General features: G+C 34.9%; 1 long non-coding RNA gene across 6 annotated transcripts in view; it reads right to left on the reverse strand.

Annotated features, from left to right (window-relative positions):
* Positions 1–14,182: 14,182 nt before the first annotated feature.
* The window catches only part of LOC149086349 (uncharacterized), a 98,625-nt gene continuing 85,261 nt past the window's right edge, over positions 14,183–27,546 (reverse strand). For 3 of the 6 annotated variants that reach the window (XR_016192698.1, XR_016192697.1, XR_016192701.1), the window contains 2 exons: positions 18,542–18,868; positions 14,183–14,469 (listed from right to left, as the gene is read on the reverse strand). This is a non-coding gene — a long non-coding RNA (uncharacterized LOC149086349). The remainder of the gene's footprint in view (positions 14,470–18,541; positions 18,869–27,546) is intronic. The other 3 variants (XR_016192696.1, XR_016192694.1, XR_016192699.1) reach the window with 2 other exon arrangements.

Genomic DNA, 27,546 nt, shown 5'->3' on the forward strand with positions numbered 1-27,546 from the left:
CCACCGATTTGCAGCCTTTGTGGGAACACATCACAAAAGAAACGTCTGTTCCAAATGGATTCTTGACGATTTCTTTTCTGTGACGATGATGTCTTCACTTCGGAACAGACAACGATATCGTTTGTATGATACAAGAAAACAATGAACAATCGCTTGCGGACAGCAGTGACGAAGAAGAGCTTTCACTAGAGTATGCTTTGGTACATAGGTGGAGATTGATTTGGAAGTTTGGGGGGTAAGGTCATTATTGCTGGGGAGGGGCACGATGATGATGTCAGCTCATATATACATTAGATCAGTCGACTCCACCTTTGACACTGGGGGGGCAATGCCCCCACCCCCATATCTCCGCCCATGCTTTGATACCTACAGCATCTGAAGCCTTAGCTAGTTTGGAACTCTTAAACAATATTTATCAGATCAAGAGTACCTTCCAGATCATTTGTTTGACCATGCATCAAACAAATGGTCATTTACCTTTACAGGAATTTTTTGCTTCCGCCGCTGTGGTGGTCGAGTGGTTATAGTGACGGACTCGCGATGCGAGGATCCGGGTTCGAACCCCACAGTGGTGGTCGGCTGAAGTTGGTTTTCTGTGGTTCCCAACTTCAAGGCGCAAATGCAAGCCGATCTCCCCGTTAAAAAGTCTCGCCACAGAGAGCAACAGTCCTACAACGATAAATCATTCAATCATAACACTTCACTCATAGTTAGAAAAACTAGTGGCAGATGGCAGCACTACACATAACAAGCATTACAGAGAAACAACAAAACTTCACGTTCACGCACATTCCCGCATGTACCGATTCGGTGGGGGGGGGTTCCGCGGGGGGGGTGCATGTGTGGTGGTGTAGTAGGTAGGGTCTCCAAAAAATGGCTCGGGGATCCATGATGTTCTTAAGTCAGCCACCTCATTGGGCAATTTGCCTGTTGTGGCGTTGTATCTGTATTTGTAATACTTGTGCAAAAAAACCAAAAAATTATGGATTAGTTGCCTCTGAAATGTTAATTAAATAAAACTTATGCAAAAACCTCCAGTGCCTAATTGATTTGAGTCGCTTTGTGTTATTTTTAAAATTCAACTTCATTCTTTCTATTATCTAGAACATAGATAAGTATTTTTTCCTTAAAATCAAATTCTGCTAAGAATTTTTCGCGCATGTCAAAAATTGGAAATTCCTTTAAAACGAAATTTTGTTATAACAAAGTGATTTCTCCAGTCTCTTGGTGTTCGTTATAACGGGATTCGACTGTAGTTATAGATATATATTTTAACATTGACTACTTTATGATCAAGGACGTAATATTGCATCCAAACGACTGTGGAATAAACTCAAACAAGCTCTCTCTATTTTCTATCCTCTCTCCTCATCATCGCAAGGCTTTGTTGTAACTCTTGGAAGTTGTTCTTTTTACCTTCCTTGTATTTCTATGCAATTATTTGTGACTTTTCCCTCACATATGATGTATCCTTTTATTATATACATTAAGAGCAAAAGAGAACAGTATGGGTGGGGATGAAAAGAGAAATCTACTTTGTATACCTACTCTTTCTTATCTCTACATCTTTCTTTCCTTCATCTTTTTTCTCTTTCATTAGTGTGCAGTTAGGTTAGGACAAGATTAACATATTTATCGTCCATTTGTCAAATAAAAATCATCCAAATTTCAAGCCGAGTCCTTGTAAGTGAAGGGGTTAATGGTGTAATTTATGTGGTGAACATTTTTACATGAAGCCACCGGATTATGTGCTTTGTATCAAAAATGTGTTCAAGCTTTTATTCATTCAAATATTTTTAGAATAAACAAATTTGACTCCTAAACAATGCATTACTTGAACAATGTTGCGTCTTTCAACATCTGTTTTATTAAATAACAATACATTTAGAATGGATCCAAAATTTTTGTCCTCCAATGAAAGCTGTCACGAGAGATTTTCCTGTAAAAGTGTCTGACACCTATGATAAAAGTATATATACATGAATATTCAGAATCAAAGGATTGCTTAAGTTTGTTGGTGCAAAATCAGCAAGTTCCAGCTTCATTCATATTCTGGCAAGTGTTTTGTCTATGGATGTGATCTGTGATGATGTATACGCTCTATTTCTTGTGATCTATAGCAACAGTTTTGTATCCGAATTCGTTTCCACTGGCCAAACTGGCTATAAACAAGGTGGATATGTCAAAAATAATTTAGCAGATATTATTCAAAATTTTAAAACCACATTTTTTGCTTACAAGGTAGCATTTGATAGTTTTTATTCAAACAGAATTTCTATTAAGGAAACATTTTATTTTCTAGATATTATGCTGAGGTGAACTCGGAAAGAAAAGTCATCTTGTTTCTGCCAGGACTCGAACCCAGGCCCTCTTGCATACCGGGCAAGCATGCTACCATCTACACCACTGGAGACACAACCCTGCCTTCCTTATTTCACGCACTGTGGCACTGAAGTCAATACCTTCTAAATCAGAAAGCCCGACCCCGAGATTTGTGACGTCATTGAGATCTGTCCTACAAACCCCATCTTCCCTGTAAGATTGTTTTCTAGCAGCAGCACACACTAACGCCAATGTGTTATATATTTATCCCACGTTGCTATATTTGTTTTCAATGTTATAGAAAAAGAGGTCAAATTAGTAAAGACTTGAGCACTCGAATTGCCAAGTTTATACTTATAATTCATTATTTCCAATTATCAATCGGCCAGAGTTTTAATAAAAACTATTTGAAAAAATTACCTTTTGATCTCAAAACTTCCCCAAGAGCATTAATTTTTCAGAACTTTTGTGTTGATTTTAACCAAAAAAATATCAAAGGAATACCAAAAGAAAATTGAGACCAATTCAACTATATAATATCCTTTATTTTTCATCACATACAATATATATTTTCAGTCATTTATACAAAAAATGTGAAAGGAACTTTTCATGAAAAATATAGGGTGCTTTGCTCCTTCCACTATGGATTGGATATGGATGTGATTGTATGCGATTCCCATTCATACACAGATGCACAGCATTCTATGCTAAGATGTGATTCAAGTAGAGATGTAAAATTCTCAAGCATAATCTCTCTGAGAATATTCTCTGGTAGGACTGCTATTATAAATAACTTGAGAATATTCTTATAAGTTCTTGATGAGAATATTCTCCTGTTATTTATAATATAGTTACATATAATATCCTTGAGAACATTCTCTGGAAGGACGACTTTCATAAATTACTAAGGAATATTCATATAGAAAATAATAATTATTCTGAAGTTATTAATAATAGTTCTTACAGAGAATATTCTTCAGTCACCAAAATCTTTACAGAGAGTATTATCAAGAATATATGTAATAATAATCATGTGTTATAATAAATAATCTCGATAAATAACTTGAGAATAATTATTTTCGATAAGAATATTCTCTAGTAATTTATAATAGTAGTCCTTTGAGAGAATATTCTCTGTTCCCGTCAAGAAGATGGAAATATTGAAGTTTGTAGACCACAATATTACAGTTTGAAAGCAAGAAAATCAAACCAACAGGGCTGAATTGCACAACTTTTAAAGAAATGTGAGTGATACAGAATTTGTGTGTATGTGCATTGAAGAAAACAGTTCTATATCTGCTTAGAATGAAAGTGATTGTATAAGAATAGCTTCCTTTATCAATCAACTTTGATTTAATTTCTTTTGTTAAGAATTTATTCCTGAAAATTTATCTAATTTTCAAATAATTTTTCAAGGTTTTAATCTAAAGGTTTCTGAAATCTTTAAAACCTCTCATCATGACCTGGATAATATTCTGAGTGTATTCTCGAACTAAAAGTTGTCATTGGGGGTCATTGTAACAAAAATTGTTTTGTTGTAAATGTTTCAGGCAATGAAAACTGATTTGTATTTCACAATATAAACAAAATTAGTAAAAAAATTTAAATTATTCAAAGGAAAAATGAATATTTTTACATCGAGGATAATATTCTCGTTCTTCGAGAATATTCTCACCTCGCATGTCTATATTCAAGTGGTAAAAATCAAAAATAGTGCTTTTGAAAATGCCACCATTTTCCTTTTTGCATAAAATTTATTGGCTATAATTTTCCTTTAAAAGTGCATTTTTATTCGAAGGTTCTTTAGAAATACGTTAGAAAAAAATCCACAGAATTACCCCTTCCCACATACTAAAACTCACCTCAAAGAAATATTGTTAGTGCCTGTCTATATTTCCCAAACCTGGCTTTCAATAAGTATTTGTATATATTTTACAGTTAAAACATTGAAAACCAAATTCATCAACACGGTATTTTGTAATTTCTAAAGAACCCAAAGTTGTTTATCATAACGCATTGCAAGTCTATTTTGAAAATGCACCTTCTGTACAAATCACTGTCAAACGTAGATTAATTTTGATAATTATATTATGAAGCAACGTGTGATCTTATGATCAAGAAGGGCAAAACATGAACCTTACGAAATTTATAGGCGGGGCAAAATTCTATTTGGGGAAAAAACACAATTTTTTAATACAGCCAGCTTTTCTGATATTTTTAATCAGATGCACTATTAGGGGAAAAATGGTCTGGCCCTGTATGTTGAAGGGCGAGGATGAACATGGAAATTTATATGGGGACTAATAGACAAACCCATTACTTTGTTATTAATGCAATTAATTATCAGTTGCGATGGCTACAACAATAAAGCCAATAACTCCAAACGTGGATCAATTTTGAGAATTACATTATGAAGCAACGAGTCATATATGTTCAAGACGGTAAAATATGTATCTGTTGTGTTGCTGAAGTAGAAGCATTAGTAGCCTCTGTTAACTTCAGGAATTGGCCCCCAGGTGGGACGGTTTAGAGAGATAGATGGCTTTTTCTCAGCCCAAAATATCAAGGAAACATTTTATTTTCCAGATATTATGCTGAGGTGAACTCGGAAAGAAAAGTCATCTTGTCTCCGCCGGGAATTTCTATTATTTCTTATTGATCTCTAACCTTGCAAAAGACATATTTTTCCTTTTGTTTCCTGGACCATACATAAATGCACTCTTTGGTGTTTTTTGAGTTGAACAACCTAAAAGTGACACCGAAGATATCGTAGCAAGGGATTGGAAGCTTGCTAATGTAGTTCCGATGTTTAAACAGGGTAGTAGAGAAACCATGTCAAATACAACAGACAAAATGCCCAATGAGGTGGCTGAAAAAAATCATGCCCATACAAAATATGGATGTCAAATATCAACAAAATACACAATATAAAAGCATATATTACCAAAAAACTAATAATATTCATGACACCATGAATATTATTATTAATATTACTAAGTACCTTATATATTACTAGCACAGCCTTTATCTCATCAACCATCTGTCGTAGAGGAATGGTTTCAATTTAAAAAATGCTCAACAGAGGTGTTCAAAAATTACCCTATACTAGTTTTGAGTGTGAAAATACAGTGTGTAAGAAAATAAAAAAATCTAAATTTTTATGCTGTCCTCTAACTTCCAATTATAAAGTTGTTGTTCTGTCTCTCCTGATGCCAACCAAAAAAATCCATGTTCCTAAGTGCAATATTCACAGAGATATTCAAAAAACAGGAAAGAGCAGCATTAAATGTTAAACTCACCCATATCTATAGTCTGTTTCAGGTTCACTTTGCAGTGAAGAGAAACGTAGAGAGTGTATTCCTTCGCCGTAAAATATAGTTCTCATATATCGGAAGTTTAAGATGAACCTTTATACAGAATATTTCAATTTTTTATATGATTTTGAAAAAATACTGAAAAAACATCGTTTTGAACCGATGTTTACTTGTTTAAAATTTTTAAATAATAAAAAATATTGGTTACCATTATCAAAAATCCATAGCAACGGCGACGACACTCTGGCGCGATATCCTAGAAATTTTCCCCGCCAATATCACTCGTTTTTTCCATTACACAATTGTATACTGTATATTTATATTTTTTTCGTTATTTGGTAGAATTTTCCATAACGATACAATTTTTCATTGTTTTACATGCAGTTATAGGCTTACATAAAAATGAATATTCAATCAGTTTATTTTCTCCCAAAAATAGGCTCAGTGAGTTCAGATATTCACTCATAGATTACAAGAAGTGTTTTTCTTCCACAAGAGCACCGATATTGTTATGAGAGGCCCTCTATGGGTACAGAAGTTTTGGTTTTATGTCCTCCTTTTTTTTAATTATTTATTTTTTGCCATGTTTATGGGATAGTTTTAGTTTCCGATCACGGAGAGTGTTGACAGAGTCGCGACTTCCACTCACACGAACGGACGCCATCTTCCACCCACCTGTTTCTCTCGATGCCCCTTGCCTTTAGTGTCTCTTCAGATAAAATAAATGAGAAGGGGGGGGGGGTCCACAGTGGTTTGGGCTTTCATCTTTTATGTGACAGTTGTGTCTTTATTTTCACCAGAGATAGCCACGCACCACATCAACCGTAACAAAAGACTAAAGCTGTCGTGAAAACAAGTGGCATCGACGTATACCGTTCGGGGAAGGGTGGAGGTCAAGCGACGAAAATTTCGGTAAGAAAAGTGAGTAGAAAAATTCTAACCTTTTCCGTATCATTATTATTATTTGCTGCTATTCCTGCATTTACACGTGAAAACAGAGTTAATCTGCTTCTTCTTAATTTTTTTTGACTGGCTTCAAAAGTTTTATTTAACATTAATTTTTTCCATATAAATTGAAGAAAAAATTAAAAATCCCCAAGTTTTTGAGAGCCATGGTTAATATACAGTATTTTAACTATAGTCGTTGATTTCATAATATTGTTTGGATTTTTTTTTGTAAATAAATTTCAGCTGAGGTAAGGGAAATATTGCGGAGAAATATGACTGTGTTTTGAAATTGTTAGTGTTACTTACGGCACATCAATGAAGATAAGTGACACGCTGATAGAAGATAATTATTTTTTCTAAATTTTAAAACACTTTCTAATCAAAAAACAAAACAAATGATTTCAAAAACCTCACTTTAATTTCTGCAAGTATCGGCAATGGTTTTCTTTTAATTCTATAATTATTACTAATTTAACTGTGCAATTACATTACACGTAAAAAATATTTTTCTCAGTGAGATTGGCGAGATTCGGCCATACCTTACCGAGGCCGCGCATCGATACATTGGTTAAGAGGCTTTCGTTCCCATAGCAACGAGTGATGCGGTTCCCTCGTAGCTTCCCCTTCACTGCAAAGTTAACCTGAAACGGACTATAACGCTTTTCTTTCCTAAATTTCCTCCTCATTCCGAATTTGAATATCTCTGTGAATATTGCACTCAGAAACATGGAATGTTTTTTTCTGGCATCAGGAAAGACGGGGCAACTAATTGAAAGTTAGAGAAGGGGGGACCATATACAAATTTAGTTTTTATTTTGTGACACACTGTATTTTCACTCTCAAAACTGGTACAGGGTAATTTTTGAACACCTGTTGAGCATTTTTTAAATTGGAATTATACCTCTACGATGGACGGTTGATGAGATAAAAGCCATGCTAGCACTTACAGGACACCCTGTATAATACACTGCCTCATAAAAGCGATTATGGTTGTCTGGTCTAATTATAAACAGCTTCTCAATTTACCCCACTGTGTTTATCTTACTACTTTTTAAATATGCCAATTGTGTTAGAATTCACAACCACCGGAGGTAAGCTATTCCATTTATTAACAACCCTATTAGAGCAAAACTCCCTGCGATGCCACAACTTGGAATTAGCCCTTACTAAACGATTCGCAAGGAGACAACACTAAGCAGTTGATTGACGGCATATTAATAACTCGTGGTTCATCCTCAGCAGGGTTGGTAAAAAAACCGGTTTTTTTGGTTTAAACCGTTTTTTTTGTTTTAAATAGTATTAACATTAAAAACAATGAAATTTCTGAAAAATCATTCAAACTTCTAATAATTAACTAAAATAAAGTGTTTATTAATGTAATTTACACTATTCCCATGCTAATTAATCAATAAATATTTATTACATTTTAACAAAAACCATTTTGCCATTTAATTATTTTTTGCTTAACTCAATGGATTACTGTGTGTTTGAAAATTCTTTTAATGTTATTATTAATCATATATCATATAAAGGTTTTTCTCCAGTTACTTTCAGTATATCTTAATTAGGAAGCTATTTTGCAAAAACTATAATAAAAATTAGGTGAACATGATGTATTTAATGAAGTATAAATAATGCAGATTATTCAGTGATGATTTACAATATACAGGGTGATTATAACTAAGGTTCTGATTTCAAAACACTGTAAAAAAAGAACTATTGCCAAAATGACTTGCATTTTTTCAGGAATATTCATGTCAATTTTCAATTTTATTTGGTAAAGGGGAAAAAATACTTAAAAATGTAAAATTAATGACATCATCCAACATGTGGGAAATTTGCTCGCAGAATGGAAACGATAGCCAGTCATGGCAAAATGATAACTTAATTATAGCATTGCACGATTTCATAATTCATGGAAACATCACAAAAAACGAAGTAATTGAACAAATAACTACAACTGACTTAAGAAATGTTAAATATGTTGTCCACCGCGTGTTCTGGCTATGAGGTTGAAAGCACAAAAATTCTTGTTCAACAACAGAATCGGAGTATGCCATGGTCATAATGTGGATGTGCTTGCAATTCAGCTTTATTAAACCAAACGCCCCCCACTCCCCGTTAATATTCCCCAGGAACTTCTAACATATAGGGAATGTGCTGGAGGTTGCAATTCACCAAAGTTTGCCATCTGATTATTGTTTATAACATTTTGAGGTACCCCCACAGCCAGAAGTTGTAAGGGTTAAGGTGCATCCTGTCAAAATGCGTCTTCAGCAGCTGCTTTGCTGGTATTGCAATGTGCATCTTGATAGAAGTTCTATCCACACACGGATGCTGTGGAAGTGCCGAAATGATGTGGTTGCACAAAATAGATTATACTGCTTTCCAAGTACAGCATCATCTACTTGCACATTTTGCACTTTTGCGAAAGAAACTTCCATTGCTTCAGGAGTATCCATGCAAATTTTCAAGTCATTCTGATCAGTACTTATTGTATAGTTTTGGAATCAAAACATAAATTATAATCACCCTGTATATAGCTGATTATTTTTCATAAATCTGTTACAACTATACAGTAGAACCTTGATTAACTGGGCTTAACAGTGTGTGTGTGAAAGTATGAAAAAAAACTACTATTGAATATTAAGACTGGGAGATATACAGTAGGAGATGTGCTAGTTCTTATGGGAAAGAAAATGTATGTGAGGTAATGTAACTACTAGTACACTAGTCTTTGTCCTTTAAGGACATTTGGTGTCTTTATTGGATTATAGGACCACCTGGCCCTAGCATGATGGTGTCACTACTGTAGCTGCTTCTTTGTGAAGGGAAAAAGAAACCCTGTGAGATAATACACCACTACATTTAGATGTGTGATGCAATCCTTATCCATGAATTTGCTAAAGATAGAGCATCAGAATGTAGCAAAAGGTTAGAAAATGTTATAAGAATGAGAAATTTTGGCTTTTGTATATAACTAAATAACTAAGATACTTCATGTGAAAAAAATATACATATATTCTGGCCACTTTGAGACTTTTTGAAAAAAACCACTTATAAAATCTTATGTCATTTAAAGATATACCATCAGAATGTACCCCAAGGATATAAAATGTGGTAAAAATGAAACATTTTGGCTAATAATTAACCAATATGATATTTTTCAAGGGAAAAAATGATATTCAGGCAACTTTTGATTTTTAAAAAAAAACCAAAGTGGTATTTTTAAAAAAACCACTTGGTTAAAACCAAGGTTGGTTTAAACCAAACAACCCTGATTCCTCAGTATTTCCAACTTGGTCGTTTTCCTACTAGATCTGGTCTTTTATCAGCCATTTATTTGCAAAACAACAAGAAAATAACTAGATTGATATTTTTTCCAAGTTTTCCTATTCTTGTTCAAAGTACTTTCCTGTTTAATAGTAGTCTATTATCAAATTAGTGAAAATACAGGAGATATGGTCATCTGAATAACTAAAAAATTAATTCTGGTTGCGTTTAAGCCAGGTTTCTAGTTGTTTTTGATGGAAAATTTTTACTGTTGACAACACTATCCATCCCATTAAAAATTAACTTTTTGATTATTTCCCCTTTCCACCTGCATGCCTCCAATATAAACATTCAAAAAACCAAGTCTTCATACCTCAAGCCTTGTGTGCCAAAGGCAGATGCATAGTCTTCTCTGGCCCCTTCCAACCAAGTCTACCCTATTAAAGAAAAATGTAAGTATGTATGGTAAACCCAGGTATGGTCTTTTGCAGGATGAACTAAGCCTCGGAAAAGTGGAAGAAAGACTTTAGGAGAATACAAAGAGATCATAAAATTGAGCATTCAATTCTCTTTTTTGACCACCAGAATAATGTTCAGAAAAACTAAGCCACTAATCAAAGAATGAGAGTTCCCAAATCGGTGACCCTAGTTGCATCCAGGATAGTAATACTATTCAACTCGTAGGTGAAAAGTGGATTGTTCGAAAACCAAAATGAGCAACCATGTACTTATCAACACTAAAGGTCATGCTCCATTCATTACCCCATGTTTCAATCATATTCATCTCCCTATTGTTCAGATTCCCTACTACCCCCAATTAGCTTCACATCATCTGCAAATTTGCTAACCATCCCATTGATACCATGATCAAGTTTATTGATAAAAAATGAAAAAAGTATGGGCCCAAGGACACTTCTATCAAATGCTTGGGCCAAAAAATAATTCTGCTTTAGAAAGAGCAAAATTGCTTTTTTTACACCCACGAATAAGGGAGGAGATATGATCACATGCTCCTACCATTATCTTTCATGTATGAATAAGTGAATAATAATTAAATTTGTTCTCTTAGATATTGTTTATTCAGTGAATTACAGTTTAATGATTTTTCTTTTTCATTACCATGACAATTCTTGAATATGGGATCAGCTTTTTCTTACTGCATTTCACTGCAGTGATTTTTTCACAGTAAATATAGAAAACTTTTGTGTATTATGCATGATCACAGGTATTCCAGATCAGTCAACATTTTTTTCTCGAGGATGAGCTGCCATCTAATTGTTACTGGTAGAAGAGATACCACAGCTAGCAGAACAAGCCAGTGAAGGCCCACAAATCAAGAAAATAGTGGTTCTAAACTAGCTTTTCTGCTGGCGAGAATCTTCAAATAAAGAATTTAATATCAAAAATTAAATATGTATATATACAGTAACCATTTTGACAAAGAAATTGTAAAACATCTATCATGCTACTCTTTTCACAGTTAAAATTCAATTCATTAAATCAGTGGTTCCAAAGTGGGCAATATCACCAACAGGAAGCAATGGGATTAAAAATTTTCGAAAGAAGGGGGTGATGGAACAAAAAGTTTGGGAGACTAAACTGATAGCTTAAAAATTACCAAGAACCATAGGCATACGAAGAATTTTCTCGAGGGGGGTTTAAGTTTTTTCCTGCAAAATAACAATTTTGGCTCAGGGGGGCCTCTTTTGCATACATCAATGGCAAGAACAGTAATCAATTTGCATGATATTTGTTTTTTTATGAAATTTAAGAATGTTCAATGGTAATGTTAATTTCCAGCTTGGCATTGATTGGTCAGCATCAACATTCCATGGAAGGAAGATATCTTTTCCTGTTCATCAAATGACCAATAATCTAATCACTGTTGTATTCTTAATGCTCTCATTAGACACTGATTATTACATATGAATGAGCAGTTACTGAAAATCAGAAGGTAATACATCCCGTCTGTGAAATTTTCCCATTTGTACTTACTTTTCAGCTGTTTGGTGCGCTAGATGCGTTATGAGGAGAACTGATACGGAGAAGTTGGGTTTATGATCATGTTGCTTGCTACCTGTTAAGAATTTAATTTTTTTAATGGAAAGAACATGAGAATTCTATATTTTGGTGGAATAAAAATTGTTCATTTTTGTTGCTTGAAACAGGAAAATGTATCTGGTTTGAAAATAAAATTGTTAAAATAATTTTCATGCATGCTCTTATACATATGCAATTTGAAGGATGTTATATTGGGTTCATTTTAGACATTTTTGCAAAATAAACCTAAACGAGAATATGGGTTTTCTTTTGAAAATCAGCCTTTTCACTTGCCTGTATATATTTTTCCTTATCCGAAGAAAAATTATTCAGTATGGAAAGTCTAATGGCAAGGTCAGAAGTTTTTATACCCCTTTCTTTTCAGTCTTAGTGGGTCAGCATGGAGAAAAAATTCTACACATCTGGCTACCTGCATGAAACTTGATATGCTTGTCACCAATGACATTAGCGAAAAAATGATGGGTTTTCTGCCATGCTGATTTCAAAATAAGTACTTAGAAAATTCTAAAATATTTCCTTTTGATAATTGTTTCTCCTACTCCCCACCCTTTTCACATTACAATTTACACTATTTCATATCCTACAGGACTATTAATTACTGGTCTGATATATATTTGTTTTTTTCTCACAAGTTGAAGATTAAGGAAATATTTATTTAAAAGAACTGAAATATGTCACTAAAATGAAAACTGCAACTGATTTATGACAGTTCATCAGAACCATCTATACAATACAATACAAATACAACGCCACAACAGGCAAATTGCCCAACGAGGTGGCTGACTTAAGAACATCATGGATCCCCGAGCCATTTTTTGGAGGCCCTACCTACTACTACTACACCACACATGCACCCCGCCTCCCCAACGAATCGGTACATGCGGGAATGTGCGTGTACGTGTAATGAAACCCGACGTGAAGTTTTTGTTGTTTCTCTGTAATGCTTGTTATGTGTAGTGCTGCCATCTGCCACAAGTTTTTTTTTCTAACTATGAGTGAATGATTTATCGTTGTAGGACTGTTGCTCTCTGTGGCGAGACTTTTTAACGGGAGATCGGCTCACATTTGCGCCTTGAAGTTGGGAACCACAGAAAACCAACTTCAGCCGGCCACCACTGTGGGGTTCGAACCCGGATCCTCGCATCACGAGTCCGGCACTATAACCACTCGACCACCACAGCGACCACCACAGCCACAAATGTCCAGTTTGGTTGAATAGGACGATGGAAACGGGACAATTCCGTTCTTATTTTCCACTGTTTTATTTTTAAGGTACGAGAAATTCCAGAGAATAAAGTTTTAACAAAATTAACATCTTCCAATCTAGTTGCACAAGAAGCAAAATACCATAAATTGTGCTATATACAGTTCAGAAAGAAATTCAGAACTCATTAGCGCCTCAAAGAAAACCCTGAAAATGACTTTACAAATTTTGCTTATGGATCAAATTTATCTCAACTTGTTGATTTCTTTGAATCAACATGTACAATGTGGAGACGTCTCCGGTTTTTAAAATGGCTATATTGACTCAAAAAACAAGACACACCATGAAACATTTTGGAATTGAAAGTCCTAAGATTTACAGTACACAACTACAAGAATGCCAATTGCCCTTAATTCTAGGTTTACACTTCAAGTGAGGTAGGTTGCTCTTTCTTAGGGACTCTGTAGGAGGCGCTGTTTGAGATCACTACCTCCTATATACAAAGTTCCTGTACACTTCACAGCTGACGTGGTCACGTGACTATCCATAAGCCGACGACCGAGGGGAAGGAAGAAACCAGCTATGGCGATGCTGTGTGATATTTCGGATACTGTGGAATTCGAAATAGATTCAAATTTTCTTCATAACTACAGAGTAAGTATATTTTGAATTTTTTGTTAAATTAATCGTTTAAACTTGTATGTTTTTAAATGAATTTCAGACAACACAGTCACTTGTTTAAAACATTACTTGTTTTTGTAAGTACTATACTACTAACAATAGGCCTACCTTGAGGAATTTCCTACCTTTTAACCTGGTGAAAAAGTATAGTCTAGTAGAAATATCGTTAAAAATATCATTTAACCATAAATTTATTTCAAATTTACTATCCATATTTTCGATTATATATGCTATCCTGTGACAGTACAAAGCTTCATATATCTCTAATACTTAATATTTAAAACTTTGAAAAAAAAAGAATGCATTAAAATTAAAAAAAAATTGTTAGAACCCAAAGTATTTATTAATGGATCTCGTATCTAAAAATAGATTCTCATATACCTTGAAAATCAATATTTCTAATTCTTTATTCATAGAAATTACAAATATTGCTGGATTGTTTATTTTAAATGACTTGAAATATATAAAACATTTTCACAACATAAAAATTTTATAAAATATAATAAATCATATACAGGCAGGACAGTCATTTCAACTTTTTCGGGGGGGGGGGGGGTGCATGTACTCAATGAATATATATATTTGTATATATAAATGCCATATCCAGTGTATTTTTCAAAGCCGAGGGGAGGCAAGTGCCATCCTCTGATTCCCCAAATGATGGGCCTGTAATAAATAATATACATACATAAAATTAAATCTATGATATATAATAAAAAATAAATGAAATAATATAATAAATATATATAAAAATTTTATGAACATTTTACAACATTATAAAAATTAGGATATTATATACGAGCGTATAATATATTTTTCATGGCTACATCATTACCTATTCATGCTACCTTCATGAATAGTTAATTCATATTAGTTAATTCATTTAATTTCTATTGAAGTTTTATACACTTCTATCCTGCCTCTGGAAATTCTTTCATGCAGTTCAGGTTACACCTCCACTGTAAGCCATAACTTTTATGATTCACAACATTTCATAATTTCTAATTTAAAATGTGAAATTTAATTTTTTTCCATTTCATGCAGAATAACATGCCTTTCAAGTGTGTGAAATTATTGCAAAAAGAGAAATGATGCACCCAAGACTTCTAAGTTGGAAAAAAATTAATTAAATGCAAATAAACTTATAGATTCTGAAAGTATTGGAAATTTATGTCCAAGTAATGTGAAAGAAAAGAAAACTACAGACACTTTTATAATAGTCGAATCGTGTTATAACAAACTCAAAGAGACCGGAGAAAGCGTTTTGTGTTATAACGAAATTTCATTGTAAAATAACTTCAAGTTTTTTCATTGTTGCTATAAACTTATGTGGGGGATTAGAGAAGTGTTTGTTAAAACGAGATTTTTGTTATACCGTTTTTCCGTAAAACGGAATTTGACTGTATTTAAGCTAGCTAGATTTTTTTAAAACATTATTCTGCAAGTAAATTCACATGAACATTTATTTTTTATACAATAAAAAAAACATGTTTGTAGTGTGATGAGTGTGCATTTGTAATAAATTTTTTCTGAAGTATTTTTTGATTTCAGTGCTGCAGAAATGGGCATATTGCTAACTTTTAATGAATATTATGAATAAGAGCATGTTATATGAAATTTAGGAATAGCATCTCTCTTCAGATAATACTAAAGTTTTCGAATTTCCAAATTGGCATTGGAATACTTAATTACACTGAATTATTCCAAAATTTAGGTTTCTAGGAGAGTGAAATGAGATTGCCTAAAAATACGAAATTCAGATTTACATCAAAAATCTATAGTTTAATATCAAAAAGGAAACGCCTACGCAAACAACTTATTATGAGTATATTGCAAACTTTAATGGATAACTCGGGAAATGCATCATATTTTTATAAGTAAATAGGCCGTTTATAATTTTAGCAGAAGCATCTCTTCGGCTACCAATAGATGAATGAATCTAATTTTTTTAAAAAATTCCAATTAAGGTTGGAACAAATTAACGTACACAAATTATGGAAATTTGGTTTCCAAGTATAATAAAATCATTCGGAAATATGAAATTCAGATTTAAGTAAAAATAAATCTATATGTCTAAAACAGTGTTTCCCAAAGTGGGCGATGGAAGCTAGGGCTGTAACATAGGATCCTATGGGTTTGCTGGAGTTGGGGAGGACGATGAGAGAAAAAATTTCTGTAGAACGGGCGAAGGGGTTTGGGAAATTATGGTCTAAAAATCTCTAAAAGAAGAAAAAATTGTACAAGATTAACTCTCGAGCTAAAGCTCCTGTAAGGGGTGTTTCTAGCAATACCATAAACCAGACTCTGCCTTCGGGTGGGTGACGTCACAAACGGTCCTGAGGCTTTGTATATAGGAGGTAGTGTCAAGATGCAGTAGAATATAATCAGGGCCAGATCAAGACGTTTGGAGGCCCTAAGCACTTGAATGGTTTTGGTGCGTCCCCACCCTCCGGTCCCTAGAAGAATACTTTACTCGATATTGAACCTATAAATGGGAAAAAAATGAAATTTTGTTTTAGAAGTAGCTAATCTAAAGTTCTAGACAAGATTATGATCAGAATATTTCTAAGCACGGACATTGAAAGTCTCTTTCTTATTTTTTAAGTCAATAATAATCTTTTGGATTTTCTTTTTTTCAGAACATCTTTAGATTATTTTGGAATTATTTTTTTCATATTTTCTAAAAAGACGGACGAAAAGATTTTTAAATTTCTTTAAAGATATTTAGTCATTAACTGACTTCAAAAACAACCATTGATTCTTTACGCATGTGACGAAGGAAGGGCAGTCTGGGGATCAGAATGATAAAAAGGGTAAAGTAAAATTCATGCCATACATAGGGTTCCAAAAACAATTTTTTTTTTTTTTTTTTTTTTGGTGCCTAGAATTTTTGTAACTGATTTTGACTATATATTTTGATGTGCTGGTTTCAAATATGGAATCAGTTTTTCTCTATCAGCTCTATTTTTGAGATTCAGCCTAGCTAAATTATGAAATATGTTACCATTGAGTACAGTCGCCCCTGTATTCGTGGGGGTTATATTCTGGGGGTGACTGAAACCATCAATTTTTTCCGATATTTTGTTTATTGAACATCATGAGAAGAGCAGCGTGACGCAGAGGTAGAAGGGAATGTAAAAGAGGGTGCAGCAACTGTCAGCGATGTTTTCGGAAAGAACATTGTGATTCCTGTTTGCCGTTTCTTCTTCATATCATCAAGTATGCTGATAAGGCTTCCTCTAACAATTTTTCAACATGTGAAGAGTATTTTTGTGCATGTACCATAGAGGGACCTATGTCATGAAAATAATCTATTGCTGATTTGAACTTGCAAAGCCCTTTCACTATGTTACTCATGGTGAACTTGTTCTCCACTTTTTTATCTTGACCGTCTTCATTTGGTACAGTTTCAGTCAGGTGCATTAAATCCTCCTCGGTCAATGCCTCTGAATCGCTATTAATTAACTGCTCTACTTTTTCTAAACTCATATCATTGAACCCTTCTCCACCTACTTGTTTCACTAACGTGACAGTGTTTTTTATAATCTCTTCAGTTGGCTCTGTAGGAATGGTTATGTCCTGGAGGACCATTGTGGCCAAAAGTTAATCTAACCCGAGTTGACTTTCTCTCTTAAGAGCTGCCACGGCATTAGGAGCCGTTCAAGTATTACATAAACAAATTTTTAGCCATTTTTGACCTCCCGTCAGCAAAACTTTGACCCCCACCCCCCTTGTCAGCAAAATTTCGTCATCAGCTCTGCCCCTCTGAATCCTAACGCATATTGGTGGGATCAGAGATGTTGGCATCATTGAAGAAGTGATAAACCATTGTAAAGGCATACAGTATACACGTCTGAAACGCATTGCTAGGGAGCCACGGTAGCTAAAATAAACATTCTGAAAGTGATTGTTGAGGCCCAAAATCCATTGTTGCCTGACAGTTTTTTGCCCATGTCTGACAAACTTTTAAAGTAGCCTATCATTCGAGTTGGGTCCTATTTGGTATATATGCAAAATTTTGCAACAATAGATCTAAAATTGTAGATTTGTATAGAGAACATATACACACACACAGACAATGAACGCCAGAACTTTGCCACTAGGACTTATCCCGTTGCCGAGATCTCTTCCAGCCCAGCTTCGTGGCAGAACACATACAGACAGAAAATCATATATATATATATATATATATAGAGAGAGAGAGAGATTTTTCTTGTAAAGTATTTACTTCTTTTTTGTATTTTTGAAGCATTATCAGTAGCACTAGAAAAATGAGTCATCCTAAACAAGCACAACTCAAATTTTGTAAACAAAACACATGAATGACGATTGCTGAGTTTAGCCAAATTTTTTTTTAAATTTAAAAAAACTGAGACTACGAGGGACCAGCCAACTGAAGTAGTTAAGTTTTATGTAGATTAGTTTCTCTGCTTTTTTCTTCTCTATAGTGCTATCAGCTGATTGTATGAAACCGTATTTATTGATATAACCTAGTGATTACATTTAACATAACTACTGTTCACAGTTGGGAGGGTGTGTATACATAGCAGTCGTGTTAGTTTTCTCTTTTATGTGTTATTTTGTATTCTACCAGGGGGGGGGGGGGTGTCTGCCCCCCTTCCGCCTTTGGCGACAAATACCCCCCCCCCCCCCATTTTCTCTTCACAACATATCTTGTTTATTTCATCCCACTTAATCAGCGTGCTATGGAAAGGAACATGTGAAAGCACCAGCTTACTGAAAAAGTATTTCAACTCAGTATACATCACTTAAGGTGGTCGCCTTTGGGTGAATCGTCCATAGTATGACATAATTCGTCTCACTGGTGCTTGGCACATCGTCGGCTGGTTCCGGATCCATCATGCCTCCTCTCTAGTCATCCGTTGTCCTGCCGTCGTCCCGATTCCTGACATCGCTCGTTCTTCATTTGGCTTGGCGCCGATCGTTGCTTCTGACCGCCTGATCGTCACCTCTGCTCTAGCTGTTGAGCCCGCCATTCTTGCTGCCACGTGGAGTCTCGGCTCGTGATCTCGCTCTCTCCCATCAAGGTCAATGACGTACGTCACTGGTCAAGTAATTCAAGATCGTCGAACTTCAATCAATGTATATTTTGAAATATTTTTAAATGATTTTTTTTAGGAACAAAAATGTGATAAATAATTTTTTGGAATCACAAAAAAATCCTTTTTTATAATTCTTCTACCTGTTTTTTATGTAAGCATTTAGGTACGAGATTCACTATATATATTGTAGGTCTGTTGCTATGCATGACAGGTTGTCTTGTATAAAGTGATATTAATATACAATAATGTTATTGACATTTGTATTTAATGATAATTCATGTTATTCTGTAGTTTTAAGTTCCCAAAAATGGCTAATTTGGAAAGTGGAAAATAGCTCCAGACTAATGAATCCTCAGAATGACTGCTATCTCCTCCTCTTAACCAGATAATTTTTTAATTATTACTGCTCCTTTAAAAGTATTTCAGAATTTAATTTAATGAAGTAGGGATATTTTTTAACAGTGAGGAATTCAAGAAAAAGAGAAGCATGAACACTTTTGGTTACATTTTCTGCAGGGTTTGAAAAATTTGGAGAAAAAAAAATTCAGGCACCATCCTTATTTCTCAGAATTTTCATTATCCAAATTCATTTATTTTACCACAAACAATCTTCTTGTGACAGTTCTGCATACAACTCAAGTTTCAGATACAATTATGCAGAAGTGGGTGTGTGAACAATTATTCTCTTATAGCAGCGGTTCTCAACCGGTGCTCCGTGTGCACTTCTTAGGGGCTCAGCGGTGACTTAAGGAAAATAAATAAGTAAATTTGATAGATATATATAAAATGAAAAAAAGAGACCTACAGGGTTCCACCATAAAAATTATATACAAAAAGGGCTCCGCGAGTCAAAAAGGGTTGAGAACCGCGGCCTTATAGTATGGTCAATTTTAATGATCAAATACGTAGTTGCATTACATTACATTAAAAATGTAAATTTAGACATAATATAAGATGTACACTTAAAGGATGTACATTAGCGTGGGTGGAAAATTTTTTATTTTCAAATCGGCATAGTGCGGAAAAGTAGCCTCCTTTAATAAAAAAAAATGTAAAAAATTTAAAATCTGTTGACATCTTCCGGTTGTGAATCGTACTTCAAGTTTATGAAAATTGACAAAATTGAACATTTCTCTTAATTTTTTAATGTTACTTAAAATTTGACGATCGACATGCAAAAGTTTGTTATGCTTATTTTCTGGTTCAATAAAGTAAAATAAATTAAAACATCATTAACATTTCAATTTTTATCGCAATGTATTCAAAAAACTGGAATTGACCAAATTTTTGCAAGTTTCATTGTGCAGCTCTTCGCATGCTTTGTCAGAACAAAATGACCCAGAATTTACCATGTTGAGGTGGCTGCACATTCAGTTTCACCCACACTGTATCCAAACAACCATCCAAAGTAGGAGAGAGTGTAATTTACATTAGTTACCAAAACTGACTAGGATTTAGTGGTTTAGACTTTCTTCTATTGTTCCTTTTCCAAGTGTTCACGTTGTCTAACAAAGTCTAACTTTGGGAGAAATTAGGCTTGACTAATTTTGGTAACAGCATAGATATGGTGTAGCAATCTCTATGGCTTCATCTCCACATACTTTAGTTGAGGATTCAGTAACAAGTCAGGCACATCTCTCGACTGCCTGAGTGGGACTGGAGCACATGAGGCAAGACCACTACAATGGATCGTGTGCCTACTACACTTCAACGAACTCCCTTTTTCAGTCAAATTTTTCATCATATAGATGGTGCACCCACAGGACCAAAATCTTTTTTCTGGGCCCATTGGATAACAGCTTACTGAGTTTGAAAAGCTCAGTGTGGTGGAGTATGAAATGATAATCATGAGATTATTTGATTCTAGAAGTAGTCAGAAAGATGCTGTGCAAAGACCAGCAGCACTGTATTTCAGGGTTGGTAAAAAAAACGGGTTTTTTTGGTTTAAAGAAGTTTTTTTTTGTTTTAAATAGTATTAACATAAAAAAAAAATTGTGAAAAATCATTCAAACTTCTAATAATTAATTAAAATAAAATGTTTATTAATATAATTAACACTATTCCCATATTAGTTAATCAATAAATATCTCTTACATTTTAACAAAAACCAACATTTGCAATTTAATTATTTTTTGCTTAACTCAATGGATTACTTTGTGTGTGTATGAAAATTCTTTTAATGTTAATCATATAATATAAAGATGTTTTCTTCAGTTACTTTCAGTATACTTAATTAGGAAGCTATTTTGCAAAAAATATAATAAAAATTAGGTGAATATAATGTATTTAATGATTACAATAACAATATAACTAAGCTTCTGATGTCAAAACACTGTAAAAAAATAATGATTGTCAGAATGACTGAAAATTGACATGAATATTCCTGAAGAAATGGAATTTTATTTGGTAAAGGAGAAAAAAATACTTAAAAATGTAAAATTAATTACATCATCCAACATGTGGGAAATTTGCTAGCGGAATGGAAACAATAGCCATTCATGGCAAAATGATAACTTAATTATAGTATTGCACGATTTCATAATTCATGGAAACATCACAAAAGACACAAAATAATTGAACATATAACTACAACTTAAGAAATGTTAAATATGTTGTCCACCGTGTTCTGGCAATGAGGTGAAAGCACAAAAATTCTTGTTCAATAACAGATCAGAGTATGCCATGGTCATGATGTGGATGTGCTTGCGGTTCACCTTTATTTTACCAAACGCGCCCCACATTAATATTCCTGAGGAAATTCTAACATATAGAGGATGCGCTGAAGCTTGCAATTCACCAAAGTTTGCAATCTGACCACTGATCATAACATTTTGAGGTACCCCCACAGCCAGAAGTTACAAGGGTTAAGGTCAAGTGAACTGATGGCCAGCCAGGTGTCGTGCCATCCTGCTATTGTCAAAATGGCACATCAATGAAGATAAGTGACACGCTGATAGAAGATAATTATTTTTTCTAAATTTTAAAACACTTTCTAATCAAAAAACAAAACAAATGATTTCAAAAACCTCACTTTAATTTCTGCAAGTATCGGCAATGGTTTTCTTTTAATTCTATAATTATTACTAATTTAACTGTGCAATTACGTTACACGTAAAAAATATTTTTCTCAGTGAGATTGGCGAGATTCGGCCATACCTTACCGAGGCCGCGCATCGATACATTGGTTAAGAGGCTTTCGTTCCCATAGCAACGAGTGATGCGGTTCCCTCGTAGCTTCCCCTTCACTGCAAAGTTAACCTGAAACGGACTATAACGCTTTTCTTTCCTAAATTTCCTCCTCATTCCGAATTTGAATATCTCTGTGAATATTGCACTCAGAAACATGGAATGTTTTTTTCTGGCATCAGGAAAGACGGGGCAACTAATTGAAAGTTAGAGAAGGGGGGACCATATACAAATTTAGTTTTTATTTTGTGACACACTGTATTTTCACTCTCAAAACTGGTACAGGGTAATTTTTGAACACCTGTTGAGCATTTTTTAAATTGGAATTATACCTCTACGATGGACGGTTGATGAGATAAAAGCCATGCTAGCACTTACAGGACACCCTGTATAATACACTGCCTCATAAAAGCGATTATGGTTGTCTGGTCTAATTATAAACAGCTTCTCAATTTACCCCACTGTGTTTATCTTACTACTTTTTAAATATGCCAATTGTGTTAGAATTCACAACCACCGGAGGTAAGCTATTCCATTTATTAACAACCCTATTAGAGCAAAACTCCCTGCGATGCCACAACTTGGAATTAGCCCTTACTAAACGATTCGCAAGGAGACAACACTAAGCAGTTGATTGACGGCATATTAATAACTCGTGGTTCATCCTCAGCAGGGTTGGTAAAAAAACCGGTTTTTTTGGTTTAAACCGTTTTTTTTGTTTTAAATAGTATTAACATTAAAAACAATGAAATTTCTGAAAAATCATTCAAACTTCTAATAATTAACTAAAATAAAGTGTTTATTAATGTAATTTACACTATTCCCATGCTAATTAATCAATAAATATTTATTACATTTTAACAAAAACCATTTTGCCATTTAATTATTTTTTGCTTAACTCAATGGATTACTGTGTGTTTGAAAATTCTTTTAATGTTATTATTAATCATATATCATATAAAGGTTTTTCTCCAGTTACTTTCAGTATATCTTAATTAGGAAGCTATTTTGCAAAAACTATAATAAAAATTAGGTGAACATGATGTATTTAATGAAGTATAAATAATGCAGATTATTCAGTGATGATTTACAATATACAGGGTGATTATAACTAAGGTTCTGATTTCAAAACACTGTAAGAAGAAAATGATTGTCAGAATGACTTAAAAATTGACATGAATATTCCTGAAGAAATGGAATTTTATTTGGTAAAAGAGAAAACAAAACAATGCAAAATTAACCATCCACCGGGCACGAGTTTTTTGTCGAATCTTTCTCAAAATGGCAAGTCAAAAACACAAAATTGTTCAAAAATGGGCAGGCTTCTCTAGTAAAACATGATGCCTACCCCCCTTGCGAACAACGGTATATTATACCCCGGACAGTGTGGTGATAATAAAGATTGACATTTCGGTACCGCCCAGTCAGTAACACTTTTTTCCTCTTCAGTACAAAACATTTTCTTTCCCCTACGGTATTTGCAATACGGCACATTCAAAGGCGGTAAAAACGAAAGTCTCCTCATTGACTCCAAAAACTAGTTGAAAAGAACTTGCACTCAGAATTCTGTTCATTTATTGACTTTTCATTTCTTTCAGATAAAAAATTCTTGGAGTTTCGGACATACTCCAGTTTATATTTTTTTTGCAGTGAAAACGAACCCTCGCTTTTAGGGAGGAAAAGTTCCCCCCACCCGAAATAATCCTGCTCACGCTACTACTCGTACATATCTGTAACATGTTCTGTAAAAAACAGTCGGGTAAAATAAACATTTTCCATTCTTAAATTTTGATAAAAGTGAGGGGAAATAAAAATGCTGTTTCTCTCATGAACAAAAAGCGGTCACTCAATTATTACGTAAACTGTGAGCTCTTCAATCCCTACCCAGGGGAAGCGTGGGTCTAGAGGGGGAGACGAATAATATTGGGAAAATTTGTCTGTCCCGTAAAATACGGGATTATCCGATGCACCGACACAAAAAAGCTGGATACGTACTGGACCGATATCTATTCGCAGTTGGAGATTTATTTATTCCTTTACATCCACAAAAGGTTAGTTGCATTTACATTGCTGGGAAAAAGAAGGAAAAAACGAAAAAAAGGACCAAATAATGACACTGTACATGCATGGGGAGCATTAAATTAAAATGGATATCTGATCAAGAAACTCGAAATGTCAAAGCTTGATAGTCGTTTGCAAAATAACGTGTACATTGGTGTAAAAGATGCCTCAATTTATAATACTCACAATGATTATGTATGAATCCAAGTTCATATTTTGGGAAATATGATAATCTTTCAATTAATTATTTGATTAACTGAACATAACTCTGGTCCAGGATGATGATTCCGAATGGCAACGTTGGTGTTGTTTGCACATGTTGATAGGCGTGAAAAAAGCCAACATTACAAGACTGATAAAGGTTTTATAGATGTTTTTATCGTCTTCAAACTTATGTTAACTTGATTAAATTTTTATTGCAAAATATATCCACTTCTACTGTATAAAACAGTTAGAAATAAATTTATGATATATGTATATATATATATATATATATATATATATAGAGCATTTTAACATTAAAATTCAATATACAAACCAATAGCGACTGAAGTCAAACGTCGAATAGATGTGAAAGTTGTATAAATGAGGTTTCACTGTTTATCGTACCTCCCATAAATCGACACTTCCCATCAGGGCCACAACTAGGGGGGAGCAGGCGGGTCTGCTGTCCCGGGCGCTGGGCCAGAAGGGACATAAATTTCACACTTTTACCTCTCTTTCAACATTAAAGAGGGGAGCCAAAATGCTTGCTTGTCCCTGCTGCGGCTCTGCTTCCCGTTAGTGGACAAAAGTTTTGGTCCCATGGGTGACCATTGAGATGCTCTACTGTATCTGCATCGGCTTCATTCGCTGCTGAAGACATCCGACTTCATTCCATTCGAAGCTGAAGATATTAGCCGCTGAAGATGCTTGTCTTCGCTCAGGCAAGGATTGAGGAGGCGATGGGAACAACCACCCCCTACCAAGAGCCAAATAAAATGTGAATATTTGTCTGTCCCATAACTTATCAATATGGGACGGTGAAACAAACTTACACAATTCGTCCCTCCCGTCACATCGTCCTGGGTCCGCATCTGTCTTGAGTGTTATATTTTATGGTACAACAGAAACTGCGACATGGCCGCAACAGAAATTACTACCGCAGGGAGTCCCTCATCGAGGGGTTAACGCACCACCTCTCAACGAGTATAAAAAAAAAGCCTGCCGTTCGGAATCAGCAATAAATTGTAGGTCCCGGTCTAATTAGCCCTCGTGTGCAGAAAATGACCGTGGTGCGACAAAAATGATTAAATGGTCAAATATTTTATGGTCTTGCGTCTCTCTTTTTTTCCTGAGTAGCATGCCAAAATAAAACTATGATTCACCTTTTATCCTCGGTTCAATCAGTCATTTTGATTCCCCGTAAAAAGAGAAAGTGGTAGTTTTTCCCATTAGTTCCATCAATCTATTTTGGCTTATAAGTGTCACTGAATACGAGAAACAATTTTTTCCCATCTTTCCGTTCTTTGATGGTGTCATTTGATCATTTTTCACGCATTCATTCTTTTACACCAGCGTTTTTTAAACTTTTTTTGCCTGTGGCCCCCTTTGAAGCATTTTTTTTTCTCGTGGCTTTCCTGTCTTACCCAGAGTCTTCGATCCTCATCTAGAAGCAAGGTTCTTTATACGTATTGAATTGATTTTTTCGGTGAAATTATACTGAACGAAAATTTTGCAAATAAGATTGGCCTCCAGACCACTGGCCTAGAATTTATTGAGCTCCCTGCTAATCCGACTTCTATTCAGAACTGTCTGAACATCATGGGCCCCCTAGGCAAAGTGATGCTATGGTAGTCCTATACTTAGTCGGAAATAAACAGCCTACATATTTCCTACTTATTTACAAAATTTATTGTACTATACAAAATATCATAAGGGGGGATCACTTATGGACATGAGACCCCCGAGCATGACCCTTCACAAATGTGGGGAACCTCCTAAGGAACCTACTACAAAATGTAGGTGGTGAGGCCCGGACGGGTCCATGCCCTAAGACAGCCCTGGTTTTGTGGGTGAAGTTTTGTGGATACTGTATAAGTGTATATAGTCACTAAATATAAAAGCTTTATTTCTTCACACCTTAATTTTTCTTCTCAGCTCTCTGCAGCCCTCCAAACCACCTATCATGGCCCCCTTCTGAATTTTCTTCCGTGGTCCCCCCTTGAGGTATCCCAGTGCCACCAGTGAGAACCATTGCTTTACACAACGATTGACCATAACTGGCCAGTTTATTGAAAGAATTTCAATTTTGTTCCATTAACAGAATAAGGGGAAAGTGTGCGCGGGAAAATATCCAAATAAGTCGTTCATGACTGTTGACATTCTTTACTTCATTTTCAACAACAAAGACTGATGGAACATCAAAAGTTGTTTTTTTCCCCTTTGCTCAGTGGCCATTGCACAATAGAGATCCTACGCCTCAATTTGTTCAGTAGGACCTAGACAGAGCTGCACCCATCAGAACAGGTGCGTGTCGGGTATTTCTTTCTGAAGTGAATGAGATAGCGACATATATATATATATATATATATTACTAGCTGATACCCGGCGACGTTGCCCGCCCCGTAAAAAATTTATATATGTATAGCTTATTAATTATTTCTTACTCGAAAATCTAATTAAAATCTTCAGGCAATCGCTTGTGGATACACAATATTTTTGTTTGTCCATCTGGTGTGTAGATGTACAAATTTTACCAACACGTGAACAGGTGACGAAAAGGTGTCCGTGTGAAAAAGAGGGCTCAAGTAAGTTGATACCTGCCACTGCTAACGACTGGCCTTGCGCTTTGTTGATTGTCATGGCAAAAGCTAAACGAATCGGGAACTGTGATCGCTTGAAAGTGAATGGCATTTCTTCAGTGATAATTGGGATACGTGGAACGAAGACGTCTTCTCTCCTTTGGCACATCCAGTTAGAATCGTCGCTTCAATGATGCAATTTCTTCACGCAGAGTCTGGTGCCATTGCAGAGTCTCGGTGTGTCCAAATTTCTTAAAAGCATTATAGGTGCTCCGACTTTGAGGGTCAAATTGTGTGGTGGCACACCCGGAATATCCAAAGGAGTTCAGAAATTCTGCAGGATACAGAACTAAATGTCTGCGCTGTGTCTGTGACAGTGTCAACCGATTTTTAAGATGTGGAGTCTCCTGGAATAATTTTTAGGATTTTTTCGTTGATCTTGTTCACGCTGTCATTTTTCGGTGCCAGAATCGCTCTCAGAAAGCCACTCATTGTTTTGGTCATTTTGTTGAATTTTTGGGAAGACTTTGTCTGCAAGCTCTTGAACTGAGTTTAAAAACTGGCAAAATCGATTTGGGAACGTAATCGGTCCGGTGCTTGGGTCTACTGGTTGGTCAACTGATGTGAAAATGATAGCAGTGCTGAGTCAT

Source organism: Pholcus phalangioides, unplaced genomic scaffold (genome assembly GCF_987345545.1).
Source record: "Pholcus phalangioides strain wild (caught in Gottingen) unplaced genomic scaffold, Ppha-v1.0 ptg000005l_1, whole genome shotgun sequence".
NCBI lineage: Eukaryota > Metazoa > Arthropoda > Arachnida > Araneae > Pholcidae > Pholcus > Pholcus phalangioides.